This window comes from Erinaceus europaeus, chromosome 1 (genome assembly GCF_950295315.1).
Source record: "Erinaceus europaeus chromosome 1, mEriEur2.1, whole genome shotgun sequence".
Lineage (NCBI taxonomy): Eukaryota > Metazoa > Chordata > Mammalia > Eulipotyphla > Erinaceidae > Erinaceus > Erinaceus europaeus.
The window spans coordinates 94155809-94173761 of record NC_080162.1 but is presented as its reverse complement, the minus strand read 5'-3'; the positions used below and the strand labels follow the sequence as shown (position 1 = coordinate 94173761).

At 41.1% G+C, this 17953-nt stretch overlaps 1 protein-coding gene across 2 annotated transcripts in view; it reads left to right on the top strand.

Moving 5' to 3' along the window:
* WAPL (WAPL cohesin release factor) overlaps positions 1-17953 on the top strand; it is a 94493-nt gene that overhangs the window by 13836 nt on the left and 62704 nt on the right. The window lies entirely within an intron of this gene.

Genomic DNA, 17953 nt, shown 5'->3' with positions numbered 1-17953 from the left:
TACCATCCAACCCCTGACTTTCTTTTCTTTTTTTATTTTTATTGGGGAACTAATGTTTTACATTCAACAGTAAATACAATAGTTTGTACATGCATAACATTCCCCAGTTTCCCATATAACAATACAAATAAGTCTTCTGAATCCTTCTTGGACCTGTAATCTCCCTACCCACCCACCCCAGAGTCTTTTACTTTGGTGCAATACGCCAATTCCATTTCAGGTTCTGCTTGTGTTTTCTTTTCTGATCTTGTTTTTCAACTTCTGCCTGAGAGTGAGATCATCCCATATTCATCCTTCTGTTTCTGACTTATTTCACTCAACATGATTTTTTCAAGGTCCATCCAAGATCAGCTGAAAACGGTGAAGTCACCATTTTTTACAGCTGAGTAGTATTCCATTGTGCATATATACCACAACTTGCTCAGCCACTCATCTGTTGTTGGACACCTGGGTTGCTTCTAGGTTTTGGCTATTACAAATTGTGCTGCCAAGAACATATGTGTACACAGCTCTTTTTGGATCGATATGTTGGGTTCCTTAGGATATATCCCCAGGAGAGGAATTGTAGGATCATAGGGTAGGTCCATTTCTAGCCTTCTGAGAGTTCTCCAGACTGTTCTCCACAGAGGTTGGACCAATTGACATTCCCACCAGCAGTGTAGGAGGGTTCCTTTGACCCCACACCCTCTCCAGCATTTGATGCTGTTACCTTTTCTGATGTATGATATTCTCACAGGAGTGAAGTGGTATCTCGTTGTTGTCTTTATTTGCATTTCTCTGACAATCAAGACTTGGAGCATTTTTTCATGTGTTTCTCTGCCTTTTGGATCTCTTCTGTGGTAATTATTTTGTCCATGTCCTCCCCCCATTTTTGGATGAGGTTATTTGTTGTCTTGTTGTTGAGTCTGGCAAGCTCTTTATATATGTTGGTTATTAGCCTCTTGTCTGATGTATGGCATGTAAAGATCTTCTCCCATTCTGTGAGGGGTCTTTTGGTTTGGGTAGTGGTTTCTTTTGCTTTGAAGAAGCTTTTTAATTTGATGTAGTCCCATAGGTTTATACTTGCCTTAGTCTTCTTTGTAATTGGATTCGTTTCATTGAAGGTGTCTTTAAAATTTATGCGGAAAAGAGTTCTGCCAATATTTTCCTCTAAGTATCTGATAGTTTGTGGTCTAACATCCAAGTCCTTGATCCACTTGGAATTTACTTTTGTATTTGGTGAAATACAGTGGTTCAGTTTCATTCTTCTGCATGTTTCAACCCATTTTTTCCAACACCATTTGTTGAAGAGACTCTGCTTTCCCCATTTAATAGTCTGAGCACCTTTGTCAAATTAGATGTTCATAGGTGTGGGGGCCCTGACTTTCTTAAGTGAGGTTCCTGGTGATGATTTCAGGACCTCAGAAAGTTTTATAAACACCACTCCACTATCCCTGGATGGTGACTTGTAGTCTTTGTTGCTGTCATGTGGTACCTTGGTTGAATTTAGAACCTCAATATTTGAGACCTCTACTGCTGCCTTCCGTGTGTGTGTGTGTGTGTGTGTGTGTGTCACACAGACAGACAAATGCACCAAAGCACCACTCTACCATAAAGTTCAGCTTGTTTTTTTCACTTTTTTTTGCTTTCATGTAGTGCTGGGATTGAACCAGTACCTCACATATATATAAGGCCTGTATGAGACAGCTCCCTAGTTAAGATTGCAGCTATGAATGAAAACTACTGGGAAGAATTAAATTGCTAAAATATTCTTAATTTATTTTAAATAGTTTAAGACCAGAGCACTACTCACCTCTGGCTTATGTTGAGGCTGGGGATTAAACCTGGGACCTTGGAGCCTCAGTTATGAAAGTCTTTGGCATAACCATTATGTTGTCTTCCCAGGCCTAAAATACTCTTTTTTTTTTTTTTTTCCTTTTTTAAATAACTAAGTTTTGAAAATCTTGAGCTATTTTGTTTGGTACTGGAGATCGAAATAAATGCCTTATGTCTGTCCACTGCCACTGAACTGCCTTCCCAGCCCAATTTTTAATTTTATTTTCTTATGAGGATTTGTGAAAAAGTGTGAGAACAAGAGAGCTCTTGAATGTACACAGTACAAAGCACTACCCTACCATCCTTAGGGTTATTACTTAATTTTTGTTATTCTGATGTGGTTCCAGGATCAAACCTAAGAGTCTCCCCATGGAAGGCAAATGAACTTTTGGGTCACTCCAGCCTCCTAATTCTTGATTAAAAAAAAAAAAAAGAAAAAAGATAGGCCAGAAGATAGTTTACTCAGTGGAACACACGCTTTAGCATGTATGAGGACCTGGGTTTGAGCCTGACCACCACATGGTAGCACCATGCAGAGCAAATCTTTATGAGAAGCTCTCCCTCTCCATCTCTCATTTATCTGGGGCAAAGGGGAAAGCGTCCACAGGAGCTGTGGAATCTCAGAACTGCAAAACCCCAAAGAAGTTCTGGTGGCAACATAAACACTTAAACTTAACTTTGTAACTTTCAGACACACAAAATGAATAGTGAAAGAACTCATGTGCCCATTCTTTGAACAGTTGTCAGTATGTAGCAGGTTGTGTTCTATCTGTTGGATGCATTATTCTGTTTCAAAATATTTTTTTTAAATATTTATTTTATTTATTTATTCCCTTTTGTTGCCCTTGTTGTTTTTTTATTGTTGTAGTTATTATTGTTGTTGTCGTTGTTGGATAGGACAGAGAGAAATGGAGAGAGGAGGGGAAGACAGAGAGGAGGAGAGAAAGATAGACACCTGCAGACCTGCTTCACCGCCTGTGAAGCGACTCCCCTGCAGGTGGGGAGCTGGGTTTTGAACTGGGATCCTTATGCCGGTCCTTGTGCTTTGCGCCACCTGCGCTTAACCCGCTGCGCTACAGCCCGACTCCCTTTAAAAATATTTTTATTTATTTTGGATAGAGGCAGAGAAATTGAGAGGGAAGGAGGATAGAGAGGGAGAAACACCGGTAGCACTGCTTCACAACTTGTGAAGCCTCCCTGCTACAGGTGGGGATGGGGTGTTGAATTGGGGTACTTGTGTTCTGCTGTGTGTGCTCAGCCAGGTGCACCACTGCCTTGTGCATGCATTATTGTTCTCTCTACACAATTTTTATCTTTTTAAGGATTTGTTTATTCATGTAGAATGATAGGTGGAAAGAGAGAAAGAACCAGATAATCACTTTGACGCACGTGCCGCCGAGTATTGAACTCAGGACCTCATACTTGAGAGTCCAATGCTTTATTTATTTATATTTTTTTAAAATATTTATTTTATTTATTTATTCCCTTTTGTTGCCCTTGTTGTTTTATTGTTGTAGTTATTATTGTTGTCGTTGTTGGGTAGGACAGAGAGAAATGGAGAGAGGAGGGGAAGACAGAGAGGAGGAGAGAAATATAGACACCTGCAGACCTGCTTCACCGCCTGTGAAGCGACTCCCCTGCAGGTGGGGAGCCGGGGTTCGAACCGGGATCCTTATGCCGGTCCTTGTGCTTTGCGCCACCTGCGCTTAACCCGCTGCGCTATAGCCCGACTCCCGAGTCCAATGCTTTAATCCACTGAACCATCTCCCGGAACGTGACACTTTACACATTCTTTTTTTTTTTTTTAATAATTTATTTATTTATTCATGAGAAAGATAGGAGGTGAGAAAGAACCAGCCATCACTCTGGTACATGTGCTGCCGGGGATCGAACTCAGGGCCTCATGCTTGAGAGTTTAGTGCCTTAGCCACTGCGCCACCTCCCAGACCACCATTTTACACATTCTGTGTCCTGGATTATCTTAAAACACATTGAGGATTTGTTCTTTTTTTAAAATATTTTTATATTTATTTATTTCCTTTTGTTGCCTTTGTTGTTTTATTGTTGTAGTTATTGTTATTGATGTCATTGTTGTTGTCGTTGTTGGATAGGACAGAGAGAAATGTAGAGAGGAAGGGGAAGACAGAGAGGGGGAGAGAAAGACAGACGCCTACAGACCTGCTTTACCGCCTGTGAAGAGACTCCCCTGCAGGTGGGGAGCCAGGGGCTCCAACCGGGCTCCTTACGCCGGTCCTTGTGCTTTGCGCCATGTGCACTTAGCTCGCTGCGCTACCGCCCGACTCCCGAGGATTTGTTCTTTTATCTGCAGATAATTTAGCTAAAGTTGTTATTAAAGCCAGTGAGTGAGTTCTCAAACAGTGGGACATGGAGATTTACATTTTTGAGATAGATAGCTCTCAAAGAGTTCTTTATTATGTGGAGTTCAGGACTGCACAAGTAGTGTAAAAAGGCTTCTCTTGCTTTTTATTATGAGACTGTTTCCATTTTCCATCTTTGTGCTTTCTGTTACAGGTTTTTTATCTGGATTCTAGAATGAAGTGTGCAAAGACTTACTTCTGTTTGGCTCACTTTCTTATGAGCCAGCTGGGACTCAGTCTACTCAGTCTGCCAATATTGAGATAACTATGGTGTGGGCTTATAATTTCCATAACTGGCTTTCTAGCCAATAATTTTTCTCATTTGCATAATGTTATATTGGATCATTGTATAAGTCAGAGGGATGTTGTTGCTAGAAAGTTACCAACTTTGATTTAGGACTAGAAATGAGGAGGTAGTGCAGTGAGTAGGGTGCTAAATGTATAAGCATGAGATCCTGAGTTCAGTCCCCAGCATTTAATATGCCAAAATGTTGTTCTGGTTCTTCTGTCTCCTCCTCTACAGCCCCTCCACATTTTGTTTGTAAATAACTTGTTCTGTTTCTGAAAGTTTAGAAGAAGCAAGGATGAGGTATCTATTCATTGGATTAAGTGCATGTGATGAAAGGAGATTGTTAAAGAATTCTCAAAGTATGCTGTTGGCAAGGGTGACTTGCCTACATTTAGATACTGCGTGAATTTGTTTTGCAGGGTGTACTTCCCATACATAAAATCAACTTCTAAGAGGAACAAGAAGTCTGTTGGTTTTTTTTTTTTGTATGGAGTCCTTTAACATTTGTTTTACAGGAGAGGAAGAGAGAGTAAAGAGGGCACTGATTCTTGGTTATATATTGTGCCTGGGCTTTAGGTTTGCAAAAAGCATGTGTTCTGCTTTCTTAGCCATCCTCCCTGACTACTTAATGCTTGATTCTTAATCTCAATTACATAAAGCAGGCCTTATCTTCCCATTCCCCCTTTTTTGAAAATAGTTCAGAGGGGTTAAATAATTTGAATTACTAATGGAAAGCCTGAGAACTATCAAAAGTATTTTCATACAATGTCTGATGTGAATGAATATACTTTTATATTATAAATGACAGACTGGTAATTACTTATTTTTATATTGATGTTGAAAGTTACTTTTTTTTTTTTTTGCACATAACTTTGACAAGGAACAAACTATGGATTCTCACCTCCACCACCTAACTTTTATTTAAAAAAATTATTTATTTTGCCCTTGTTTTATTGTTTTAGTTATTATTGTTGGATAGGAGAGAGAGGAATGGAGAGGAGGGGAAGACAGAGAGGGGGAGAGAAAGATAGACACCTGCAGACCTGCTTCATTGCCTGTGAAGAGACTCCCCTGCAGGTGGGGAGCTGGGGGCTTGAACCTGGATCCTTACACAGGTCCTTGCGCTTTGCACCACGTGTGCCTAAGCGCTGCGGCTACTGCCCGACTCCCCTAATTTTCTTTTTAATAAGAATAGTAGGGAGTCAGGCGGTGGCGCAGTGGGTTAAGCGCACGTGGCGCAAAGCGCAGGGACCGGCATAAGGATCCCGGTTGGAGCCCCGGCTCCCCACCTGCAGGGGAGTCGCTTCACGGGCGGTGAAGCAGGTCTGCAGGCGTCTATCTTTCTCTCCCCTCTCTCTATCCAACAACAAAGCAACGTCAACAATGGCAATAATAACCGCAACGAGGCTGCAACAACTAGGCCAACAAAAAGGGGGAAAAAAGGCCTCCAGGAGCGGTGGATTCATGGTGCAGGCACTGAGCCCAGCAATAACCCTGGAGGAAAAAAAAAAATAGTGGTGGCTAAACTGCTTAGAATACTTAGTAAATACAGTTAGCCTTAGTTTTTATAGGCCATGAGAAATAACTTCTATTTATTTATTTATTCCCTTTTGTTGCCCTTGTTTTATTGTTGTAGTTCTTCTTGTCGTCGTTGTTGTAGGATGGGGAGAAACAGAGAGAGGAGAGGAAGACAGAGAGGGAGAGAAAGAGAGACATCTGCAGACCTGCTTCATCGCTTGTGAGGCGACTCCCCTGCAGGTGGGGAGCCTGGGGCTTGAACCGGGATCCTATGCCGGTCCTTGTGGTTTGCGCCATGTGTGCTTAACTTGCTGCGCTACCGCCTGACTCCCAACTTCTATTTTAGTACTGTGTGCAAATGGAAATTCAGCTACCCAGGAGGTAGCGCAGTGTATAAACTGTTGAACTTTCAGGCATAAAGTCTAGAGTTCAGTTCCTAGCATAGCATTGCATATACCAGGGTTACTTTGGCTCTTTATTTCTTTCCACCGCAATAAATAAATATTTATTTATTTAAAAATTTTAAATTATCTTTATTCATCGGATAGAGACAGCCAGAAATTGAGAGGAAGAGAGACAGAGAGACACCTGCAGCCCTGCTTCACCACTTGTGAAGCTTTCCCCCTGCAGGTGGGAACTGAGGGCTTGAAACTGGGTCCTTGTACATTGTAATATCTGCACTCAACCAGATGCACTGCCACCCGACCCTAATAAATAAATCTTTAAATGTGAAAATTTAGCAGTGCACAAGTTATGACATACTATGATTTTAAGGACATTCATTTAAAAAATATATACAATGGTAATTTCTGAGAGATTTTTCTTATGAGAGGAGGATCGGTCTCAGGCTTTTGAGCATTAACAAAAGTTTGGTTGATCACCAAGTTTCGCCTCACATTCAGATTGGATACCAGCTGTGGATAGTGCAGAAAAACTATAAGCATAGTTGCTGACCTTTAACAACAGATACTATACTGACTTCCAGTCATAAAAATAGCTGTTTCTAAAACAGCGATAATACAATTGTATAATATGCTATTTTTCACAAGATTTTTCCATATGTAAATTTTTCCCATAAATTTAGAACTTACAGAGCTAAGTGATAGATATATTGTAAATGTTTCTCCCAGAAATTGAGAGGAGATGGGGAGATAGAGAGGGAGAGAGAGAGAGAGAGAGAGACTGAGACTGCAAACCTGCTTCACTACTCACAGCGCTTCACCTGCAGACCTGCTTCACCGCCTGTGAAGAGACTCCTCTGCAGGTGGGGAGCTGGGGGCTCAAACCAGGATCGTTAGCCGGTCCTTGCGCTTTGCACCATGTGCGCTTAACCCGCTGCACTACCGCCCAACTCCCTAATTCCTGATTTTTAAGGAGGCAGTCCTCAACTTTTCCAGACTCTTGATAGTAGAGAAGGATGAATGTGCTTTTAGGGAGGTCTAAGGGATAGTTTTCTTCCAGTCATGCAGCTATTATAATTTAGTTTCTTCAGTGTGTTGGGTACCAGATATGTGTTCATGAAACAAAATTTTGCTTTTTTCATCTTCTGTTGGGCTTGAAACCTATCTGTGAACTGAGCAAATGGTGGCAGAGCTTGGTGACATGGGTAATAAGGAAGAGACATCAAGAATGACTTATGGGTATCTAATGTGGGAAATTGAGCAGATGGAAACAGTCACTGAAATAAAATGTTTTGAAGAAAAGTTGGTGCATTGTTTTAAATACCTTGAGTTTCAGGTGTCTGTGATATCTCAGGAGGCAGTAGGAGCTGTTGGTACGGAATATAGATGGAAAGTCTGTGTTGGAGATGATAAAGTTGACACTCATCATTATTAAAGAGAATGTCAGGGAAAGTATTGGCCTGTGAAGAACTTCTGATGTTTAATGAATGGAAAGAAGAGAAAGAAAAACTAGATGAGGTAACTGAGTAGGAGCAGCTAGAGCACCTGAAGGGAAATTAAGCTAGTGTTATTTTCAAGAAACCAGCAGAAAGTGTTTTATGAAGCATTAACTGAATTAGGATGTTGCCAAGTCAATAGAAAGAGAGAACTGCAAAACGGATATTGGATTTTGTAGTTTATAATGAGTGGTTTCTGTGTTTAGTAGACAAATGAGTAAAGGGAGATAGCAAATGTACCTTATTAAAAATATTTCAAGGGGAGAGTCGGGCAGTAGTGCAGTGGGTTAAGCGCAGGTGGAGCAAAGCACAAGGACCGGAGTAAGGATCTTCGTTTGAGCCCCCGGCTCCTCACCTGCAGGGGAGTCGCTTCACAAGCGATGAAGCAGGTCTGCAGGTGTCTATCTTTTTCAACCCCTCTCTGTCTTCCCCTCCTCTCTCCATTTCTCTCTGTCCTATCCAACAGTTATTGACATCAATAACAGCAATAATAGTAACCACAACAATGATAAAACAACAAGGGCAACAAAAGGGAAAAAATAGCCTCCAGGAGCAGTGGATTCGTGGTGCAGGCACCAAGCCCCAGCGATAACCCTGGGTGCAAATATATATATATATATATTTGAAGGGGAGAAAAAGAAGCAGGTTAGTTACTATGAGAGGTTCTGGAAGGCTTGGTTGCATGAGAGAGCCTTGAAATGTAGGATTCAAAGCATAGAGGACTTGGGAAAAAGTATTTTGTATTTCTGGGAAAAGAAAAAAGATGAATAAAATTTTAAGCTTATTAGAAAGGTGGAATGTTAGGTGGTTTATGGACAAAATCTTCACTTAGCATGCTAAAGCATAGGCTTTGCATTCTGGAGGCCCCAGGTTTAATTCCTAGCACCGCCATCATATGTTAGAGCTGAGCAGTGCTCTCATCTCTGTCTCTCGTAAATTAATATTTTAAGAAAATATAATTTGTAGGTTCAGTCCCTAGCAGTGCACTGGTCTGACATATGAAAGTAAAAAATGAGAGGGCCGGGTGGTGGTGCGCCCAGTTAAGTGCATAGTGCTAAGCACAAGGTCCCGTTCAGAGATCCAGGTTCAAGTCCCCTGGTTCTCCACCTGCTGAGGGGATGCTTCACAGGTGGTGAAATAGGTTTGCAGGTGTCTTTCCCCTCCCCTCTCAATTTCGCTCTTTCCTATTTAAAATAAAAAAAGGAAAAAAAGGAAAAATGGCTTTCAGGAGGAGTGGATTTGTAGTGCCGGCACTCAGCAGTAACCCTGGAGACGATTACAACTTTTTTCTTCCTTTCTTCTCTTTTCTTTTTAAATAGCAAGTGTTGTTTGTATGTTTGCTTATTTGTTTTTAGTTTTTTTCTGTTGCCAATCTAAGGCTTTGCTGTTTTACCACTTTTGAGCTGACTTTTTTATTCAGATAGAGAGGGATAGAGAGAAGAGGAGACATCGTAACTCTATAAAGTTGTTTCCCCAGTTGCTTTGGGACTCACCTTGTGCCACTGGGTCTCCTGGTCATGACATGTGATGTACCCAGTAAGTTACTCTCCAGCTCCAAGAGCCAAACGTATATAATATAATGCCCTCCCCTTTAAAAAAATTTCTTTCTTTCTTTCTTTCTTTCTTTCTTTCTTTCTTTCTTTCTTTCTTTCTTTCTTTCTTTCTTTCTCTCCCTCCAGGGTTATTGCTGGGGCTTGGGGCCTGCACCACAAATCCACTGTTCCTGGAGGCCCCCCACCCCCGTTTTATCATTGTTGTGGTTATTATTATTCTTGTCATTGATGTCAGTGTTGTTGGAGAGGAGAAGACAGGGAGAAAAAGACAGACACCTGCAGACATGCTTCACTGCCTGTGAAGCAATCCCCTTACAGGTGGGGAGTCGGGGGCTCAAACCGGGATCCTTTAGCCGGTCCTTGAGCTTTGTGCCGTGTGTGCTTAATCCGCTGTGCTACCACCCAACCCCCCCAAAATATTTAGTTTGAATGAAAATGAAATAAGATACAAAGAGAAAGAGGAGGAGAGATCAGAACATTGCTCAGCTTTATGGTAGTGCTGGGGATTGAACCTGGGACCTTGCAGCCTCAGGCATGAGAGTCTTTTGCATAACCATTATGGTGTCTCCCCAGCCCTACACTGCTCCCTTTTCTTTGTGAAATATATTTTTCTTTTTTACATTCTCTTTATTTATTGGATAGAGACAGCCATTAATTGAGAGGGCAAGGGAGACAGAGACACCTGCAACCCTGCTTCACTTGCAAAGCTTTTCCCCTGCAGTTGGGGACTGGGGGCTTGAACCTGGATTCTTGGGCATTGTAACATGTGCACTCAACCAGGTGTGCCACCACCCAGCCCCATGAAATTATATTTCTCTTCCAGCTCCCATTCAGAATTTTTCCTAATGAACATAACTTTATATTTAGTCTTTTTTTTTTTTAATTCTTGTAGTTATTGTTGTCGTCGTTGCTGGATAGGACAGAGAGAAATGGAGAGAGGAGGGGAAGACGGGAAGAGAAAGAGAGACACCTGCAGACCTGCTTTACCGCCTGTGAAGTGACTCCCCTGCAGGTGGGAGCTGGGGGCCTGAACCAGGATTCTTATGCTGGTCCTTGCACTTTGCGCCACATGCGCTTAATCTGCTGTGCTACCACCTGACTCCCTTATATTTAGTTTTTTAATGGTTATTTTTAAATATATATTTTATTAGTTATTTAATAATGATTGACAAGATTGTGGGATAAGGGGTACAATTCCATACAGTTCTCACCACCAGAGTTCTGTATTCTCTCCCCTCTACTGGAAGCTTCCCTATTCATTATCCCTCTGGGAGTATGGACCAAAGATCTTTATGGGGTACAGAAGATGGAAGGTCTGGCTTCTGTAATTGTTCCTCCACTGGACAGGTCCATTCATACCCCCAGTCTGTTTATAGCTTTCCCTAGTCGGGTAGGACTCTGGGGAGGTTATTCTTGCATATAATTTCCCCCTTTTATTTATTTTTAATTAGTGATTTATAATTAGATTATAAGATAGTAAGGATATGGTTCCACTTTATATATTGTTTTTCCCTGGGACTGCACTATTCCCAGCTGACTTTTGGGAGGGGAAACACCACAGTCCCAAAGCTTCTCTAGTGTGACTAGGACCTGACTTGAACCTGGGTTGAGCACAGTGAAGAGCAAGCTCACCATTCAGATGAATGGCTTTGTCAGCTGTATATAGTTCTTTGTGCAAAACATTTATATGAATTTGAATTGAAACTTTGAAGGACTGCTAAGTAGGTAGTAGAGTCCATACCTTCCATGCATGAGGTCTAAACATTGCAGTAAAAGAAGGCAGCACAAGGGAGATTGTACATCAGTTTTACAATAGACTTTTAATACTTTATCTTTCTTTGATAAGCTTTACTTGCTCCACTGCTCATGAATTGTCTCCTCTGTAGGTGGGCAGCGGGGGCTCTAACCTGGATCCTTGCACACGACAACATGTGTGCACAACCAGGTGCACCGCCACCAGGCCCTTCCACTAGTCCTTGATAGCACCATAAGTCAGAGCTGAGCAGTGCTTTAGTGTCTGTCTGTCTGTCTGTTTCCCTTTCTCTCTCTTCCTTCCTTTCTTTCCTGTCATTAAAATAAAAATGAAAACTTTTAAAACAAACATAAGAGGATTATGACTTATGTGATTATGATGCTTTTTAAGTATTAAAAAAAACCTAAAATGAATGATTAGTTAGTTATGAATGCATTTGCTGCATTGATTTTCAGATAGAGACAGAAGGAGAGAGAGAAAGATAGCACCGAACAGAAACTTTCTATAGTGCTGTGGGTGCTGGGCAAAGCAGGCACTCTTCAAGGTCAGCTGTTTTGCAAACCTTCTTTAATGTTTTAAGGGCAGATAGTAGTAATGTTACTTCTTTTTTTTTCCTTTTAAATTAAAAAAAAATTTATACTTATTTTCCCCTTTTTGTTGCTCTTGTTTTCTATTGCTGTTGTAGTTACTATTGTTGATGTCATCCTTGTTAGATACGACAGAGAGAAATGGAGAAAGGAGGGGAAGACAGGGGGAGAGAAAGACACCTGCCAGACCTGCTTCACCACCTGTGAAGCGACTCCTCTGCTGGTGGGGAGCTGGGGGCTTGAACCAGGATCCTTACGCCCGCCCTTGCGCTTTGTGCCACCTGCGCTTAACCCAATGCACTACCGCCAACTTCCGAAATGTTACTTCTTAATGACATGGATGGTAATTTTTAAACATTCATATGGATGAATATTTTTACTAGAATAAGAAAAGTCTTTGGCATCAGTCTGTTAGTTTTATTGTTGATTGTGGTGCTAGGGGCTCAAATTCCGGGCCAACTTCATGCACAAAAGGTATTCTCCCACTGAATTATCTTTTTTTTTTTAAGTGTTGAATTCTTTCTTTTTAAGGTTTTATCTCCCAGATTACCACCTACTCTATTTCTATTTTTTAGTACATGTAAATACTGTGAAACCATATTGACAAAATAAGAATGGAAAAAAAGTTTTGTTGTGGTAGTTTCTGTTTGGAAAGCACTATTGGATACCACCTGACATGCAAACATTTGTTACCCTGACATTAGAGTTACTCAGTTACTAACTACAGAAGCTGATAATCACATTATTTCTTTATAGGTCATGCTGGAGTTGGAGTTGTGTACTACAATCAGTTTAGGGATAAATGAGCAATATGCTATTATTTATAATGTGGAAGAAAAATGATTAACCCTGGGTGGAATGGCAGATCATTTTCTGGACCAGAGTACATGTAGAAGTTTAGGATTTATAAATTGATTTCCTTGAGACTTAATTTTGCTTATGTATATTTTTATAGGGGGGAGTTTAGCTCTAAGGGTCTGTGTATCTCGTTTGAAAAGCTAATTGCCATCTAGAAGATGTGTTTACTTTTCTGGTGGGTAGAGGTAGGCAGCAGTAGGCCAAGGGTACAGACAATGTTCCTTGGAATGTGGGTAGATTTTGTGATTTGACAGTGACTTAAGACTCTGCAGGCTATGTTGATTAGATGTGAGAGAAAGTTGAGAATGGACTTGGGATCCAGTTGAATAATAGTTTTAAGGTGCCTTTTTTTTTTTTTTCCCCCCCTGTCTTGGGGGAATGAGCCCAGGTCTTTGCCCATGGGCAGTACTGCTAAATGACCCTAAAACTCAATTTTTCATTTTTAATTAATTAATTAATTTTTACCAGAACACTGTTTAGTTCTGGCTTATAGTGGTACAGGGGGTTGAACCTGGGGCTTTGGAGCCTCAAGCATGAGAGTTTCTCCCTCTCTCTGTCTGTCTCTCTTTTTAATTTTCTTTTATTTAAATTTTTTAATATTATTTTCCCTTTTGTTGCCCTTGTTTTTTATTGTTGTAGTTATTGTTGTTATTGATGTCATTGTTAGATACGACAGAGAGAAATGGAGAGAAATGGGGAAGACAGACAAGGGGAGAGAAAGATGGACACCTGCAGACCTGCTTCACCTGTGAAACAACTCCCCTGCAGGTGGGGAGCCAGGGGCTCGAACTGGGATCCTTATGCCGGTCCTTGCACTTTGCGCCACGTGCGCTTAACCTGCAGTGCTATCACCTGACTCCCTTAATTTTTTAAATTTATTTGTTGGATAGAAACAGCCAGAAATCAAGAGGGAAGCGGGAGACAGAGAGGGAGAGAGACACCTACAGCCCTGCTTCACCACTTGCAAAGCTTTCCCCCCTACAGATAGGGACTAGGGGCTTGAATCTGGGGCCTTGCGCATTGTAACATGTGCACTCAACTAGGTGTGCTACCATCCAGTCCCCACATGAGAGTCTCTTTGCATAACCATTACACTTATCTACCCTCACCCTATTTTTATTTTTTTTTCTGAGAGACAGAGGAGGGAGATAACACACACCACCCCACTGCTCCACCATTTGTGAAGGTCCTTTAGTGCATCCCCCTCCATTTGGGATGATGGGGCTTAAACCCTGGGCTTTCTTTATAGCAAGGCCTGTGCTCTACAAAGTTAGCTGTCTCCGGACACTCAAAAGTTGCTTTTTTAGTTTAATATTTTATCTTTAAATTTACATTTGTAGAATGGGATGTAATGTACATTTCATCACTTCAGTTTATTTATTTATTTATTTTATTTTAAAGGGTTATTTGAGGCCTGCGTGGTGGTGTACCTGGTTGAGTGCATGTTACCAAGTGCAAGGACCTGGGTTCGAGCCCCCACTCCCCACTTGCAAAGTGTCCCCAAGTGCAAAGGGGACACTTTATGAGCAGTGAAGCAGGTCTGCAGGTGTCTTTCTGTCTCTCCCTCTCTATCTCCCCCTCCTGCCTCTATCCAATAAAATAGAAAAAAGATGTAAAGGAAAAAAAAAACACTTACAAAGTGGGTACAGAACACCACTTCTGTATATGTACTCTTGGGAATCAAACCTGGGGCTTCATGGATGCAGGTTCTGTGCTTTGCCCAGTGAGCCATTTTCTCTGACTGTGGTTTACATTTCATTATCTGAAGTTTTTGGGGTCAGATTTGTCTTTGAATTTAGAATCATTTGGGAATTAGAAAGTGTGTTTCACATTAATATCCCACTAGGGTGTTAGATGACATTCCAGTCAAAGAGAATGTTTCTTCAGAAAACATACCATTGTAATTATAGTAAATAATACAGCTTCACTTAGGTAAAGTCAGGTTTTTCTTTTTCTTTAATATATAGCTTTTTAAAAATATTTATTTATTAATGAGAAAGAAAGGAGGAGAGAAAGAGCCAGACATCACTCTGGTACATGATTGAACTCAGGACCTCATGCTTGAGAGTCCAGTGTTTTATCCACTGTGCCATCTCCTAGACCACAGGCCAGGTTTAATAGATGGAAAGTATTTTGCACAGTAAGTATAAATATAGTTCACCTTTGTTTTTTACTTTTTTCTCCAGCTTTATTAAGATATATTTGATGTAGAATATTGCATTTTGGCTTTACATTGCAATTGAGGGTCTTTCCTGTTGTTCATCATTTCTGTTTCTTTGATTCTGTTTTTTTCCTAACCAGAGCACTGTTCTGCTTTGGTTAATGGTGGTGCTGGGGGTTGAGCCTGGGACTTCAGAGCCTCCCTCGGTGTATGAACGTCTTTTGCGTAATCATTATGCTGTCTCTCCGGCCCTTTGTTCTCACTTTACTACTGAAATGTATTGATGTGTGTGAATTCTAAATATATTAAGCAAACAAGTCTTATACTTCCCTAATGGCTAATGATGAGTATTTTTCTTTCCTAAGCTCGGGTTCAAGCCCCTGATCCCTAGCTGCTACGGGAAAGTTTCACAGGTGTTTACCTCTCTCTGTCTCTCCCTCTGTATAACCCCCTTCCTCTCAATTTCTGGCTTTCTATCCAATAAATAAACTAATAAAAAAGGAGTTACCTTTGTTACACATGCATTTTTGTGATACAGCTGATGTCAATGAAATGGTTTGTTCTCTATAAGACAAAATAAATCTTTTTGTTGACTGTTTACACATTATTGCTTAATGACAGGGATGTTGGGATATGTCACTGTTTTAGGGTATAAGTTTCATTTTTCATTAGTGATTTACAGGGGTATAATTCCAGTTTCCACTACCAGAGTTTTGTGTCCCCACCCTCTCCATTGGAAACTGCGTTCATTCTCCCAAGGTCACAGATACAGGCTGATTTATATCTTTGTATATCTGTGTGTGTGTGTGTCCCTGTACCCCCCCCCCCCCCCATTTTTTCTGACATCCTGCTTTCAGTTCTAGTTCACTCCTATACCTGTTACTATTTCCAAGTGTCTTTCCCTTTTTCCTCTCCTGTCAGGTAAGTGAAACCATGCCTGGCTTCCTCTGGTGTTTTCCAGATTCACTTGCTTTTCATTGATGTTCTGAAAACTAGATTCCTGGTGACAAACACTTCAGGTTCTCTTGGAATGTGGGTACAGAACCCTCTGGTTTACTTCCCCTATTGCTTACCCCTCTGGGAGTATGGACCAGAATTCTTTTTGAGGTGCGGAAGGTAGGAGTTCTGGCTTCTGTAGTTGCTTCTCCACTGGACACAGGCATTGGGAGGTCTGTCCATACCCTCAGCCTGTTTCTATCTTTCCTTAGTCAGGTAGGGCTTGGAGTATAATTTAACTGCATATAGCATGACGGTTTAACCTGCTACACATGCAGATTCTGATATATCATAACTGTACTCCATGCTTTGAAATAGGCTTTGAAATGGTCTTATCTGAAGCTTGGGTATTTGAGGGAGGAGGACAGTTGAAAGTAAATGTGTGTTTTAGGATAAGGTAGCCTTGTTCTTCTTCTGAAGTTATAGTTAGGAATATTTGTGGGGGGTTGGGCAGTTGTGCAGCAAATTAAGCGCACATGGTGCAAAGTTCAAGGACCGGCATAAGGATCCGGGTTCGAGTCCCCAGCTCCCCACCTGCAGGGGAGTCGCTTCACAGGTGGTGAAGCAGGTCTGCAGGCATCTCTCTGTCTCTCCCCCTCTCTGTCTTCCCCTCCCCTCTTCATTTCTCTGTCCTATTTGACATAAATAATAATAACATCATCAATGATAAACAACAAGGGCAACAACAGGGAAAAAAATGGCCTCCAGGAGCAGTGGATTCGTAGTTCAGGTACTGAGTCCCAGCAATAACCCTGGAAGCAGAAAAAAGATTATTTGTTGGTTTCATGTTTGATGTTGAGTTATGTTGATAATTTCCTAAACCAAAATTCCATTTTGAGACCATTAAATCATTTGTCACTGCCCGTTCTCTTACTCACACTGTTTCATCAATCTCATTTACAAAAGTGGTCTTGCCTGACAGTGCACAGCTACTCTCACCCACCCTTCCCTACTTTGTTTTGCTAGCCTCATAGTGACTTGATCTCACATGGAACTTTTATTCCCACTATCAACTTCTGGTTTTAGGATTAAAAAAAAAATTGTTGAAGAGCTAAATGACAAAGTTTCATAGAGAACATTTATCCTTTGCCTGCTGAGACCTTAACGCCTGTGCACTATTCTTGGGAGATTTTTCTCTTTGAATTTCAGAGTAAGAGAATGGAGAGATGCCACAGCACTTCCTCCATGGTCCTTAATACTTTGTTGTGTGGTGTGTACATGTGGTGCCAGGAGCTTGAACCTGGCTCCTTGTGCCTGGTAAAGTATGCAGAGTGCACTTATTTTTTAAGAATACCATTGTGAAGAACTTGGAAAACTCTTTGATATGTATTTCAGAAGTTTAGGCTATGTGACATTTAAAATAATTATTTATTCTATGTAATTGAATACATGAGATTATTTTTTTAAATATTTCATTCGATAGGACAGAGAATAGTATCTATCAAAACACAACATGTATTCTAATTTTAGGGAAGATAAGAATAATCCTCGTGGGGGTCGGGCTGTAGCGCAGCAGGTTAAGTGCAAAGCGCAAGGACCGGTGTAAGGATCCTGGTTCAAGCCCCCAGCTCCCCAACTGCAGGGAAGCCGCATCGCAAGCGGTGAAGCAGGTCTGCAGGTGTCTGTCTTCCTCTCCCCCTCTCTGTCTTCCCCTCCTCTCTCCATTTCTCTCTGTCCTATCAACAACAATGACATCAATGGTGACTACAACAATAAAACAGCAAGGGCAACAAAAGGGAATAAATAAATAATAAAAAAAATTAAAAAAAGAATAATCCTCAGTTAATAATAATCCTCACTTAATAATCCACACTTAGTCGGGTGGTATCGCAGTGGAAGGACCTGTGTAAGGATCCTGGTTCAAGCCCCCGGCTCCCCACCTGCAGGGCAGTTGCTTCACAAGTGGTGAAGCAGGTCTGCAGGTGTCTGTCTTTATCTCCCTCTCTGTCTTCCCCTCCTCTCTCCATTTCTCTCTGTTCTAGCCAACAACAACAACATCAACAATAATAACAACTACAAGCAACAAAAGGAAATGAATATTTAAAAAATATAAAAATAGATTTATTTTATGAGAGAAAGGAGATTAGAGCAGCACTCTGGCATGTGTGGTACTGGGGGTTGAATTTAAGACCTCATGTTTGCTAGTGC